Source organism: Lucilia cuprina, chromosome 6 (genome assembly GCF_022045245.1).
Source record: "Lucilia cuprina isolate Lc7/37 chromosome 6, ASM2204524v1, whole genome shotgun sequence".
NCBI classification, from domain to species: domain Eukaryota; kingdom Metazoa; phylum Arthropoda; class Insecta; order Diptera; family Calliphoridae; genus Lucilia; species Lucilia cuprina.
In genome coordinates this window covers 50,730,743-50,732,038 of record NC_060954.1, presented here as the reverse complement: position 1 = coordinate 50,732,038, position 1,296 = coordinate 50,730,743, and the positions used below count along the sequence as shown (strand labels likewise).

The 1,296-nt window shown below is 26.0% G+C and overlaps 1 protein-coding gene across 4 annotated transcripts in view; it reads left to right on the top strand.

Moving 5' to 3' along the window:
- The window catches only part of LOC111684417 (antichymotrypsin-2-like), an 81,588-nt gene that overhangs the window by 75,986 nt on the left and 4,306 nt on the right, over nucleotides 1-1,296 (top strand). The window lies entirely within an intron of this gene.

The window sequence follows — 1,296 nt, the reverse complement described above, 5'->3', positions numbered from 1 at the left end:
TAGTCTAGTCTATAGTCTAGTCTATAGTCTAGTCTATAGTCTAGTCTATAGTCTAGTCTATAGTCTAGTCTATAGTCTAGTCTATAGTCTAGTCATAGTCTAGTCTATTCTAAGCTAATCATAGTCATAATCATAGTCTAGTCATAGTCGTAGTCATAGTCTTCTCATAGTCTAGTTTATAGTCTATTTTATAGAAATTTTAACATTAAGACAATTTTCTCCTCTTAATAGTAATAATACCGTCGGGTAGAACTATCTTTATGATGAAGCTCTGAAAATTTTCTAATTTTTTCAATATATGTTTATTAGTGACGGATTTACTAACTGTATAACTTACTTAAAACAAAAATTTTAAAGTTTTTACTAAAACTTTTGAATTTCACCCACATATACTATTATATCGTGCTGAGTTTTCAAAATGTAGTAAAATTTCCGATTTACATCGAAATTTTTCGGTTTATCTTTGTGAATGATAAGACAATGAAGAACACGATGCAAAGCTATAATCAAGAAATATATATTACTATAAAAAATATTTAACAGAAAAGTTATAGGACTTCTTCTGAAACCCCTCTTAAAATTGATAACAAAAACTCAGATAAACAATTCGTTATTTAATTAACAATTTAAAACTTCTTTATATTTCCTTCAAATAATATAATTTTATGCGAATTTATTAGGGCATAATAAAATGGTCTGTTCATATTGAAATTTTTTGGGGGTTCCTTAAACCTGGTCATTGCGCACTTTTTCATAACGATAGCTATAATAAAATGAAATTTATTAAATGAGATTTAGTAAACAAATGGATACAATAATATTTAGACATAAGAACGTATTCATAAATAAATTTTTATTTTAAAAATCTCGTTCGTCTTTTAAGAAGCTTAAGTCATCATAAAATGACTCAACGATCATTACAGTCTTTTAAATACAACTATGGTGATGTAACTCGGGACATTAATTTTACCGATTTAATTGTTTAATGTAAGGCAATCTCTAGACCCACAAATTTAACCAACAATAAAATTTTAGGTCTACTTTAGAAAAATTTAAAATTTATTTTATTTAATACTTTTTAATCAAATTAATTGCTAAATAAATTTTACAAAATCAATTTAAAAATTTTTTACGTTTCCTTTAAAGAATACAATTTTCTTCGAATTTACAAGGGCATAATAAAATGATCTATTTGCAGTGAAATGTTTTGGGGGTTCCTCAAACATGGGCATCGAGCACATCATCATAACCATGGCTATACAAAAATTAAATTAAATAAATGAGTTATGAAACACA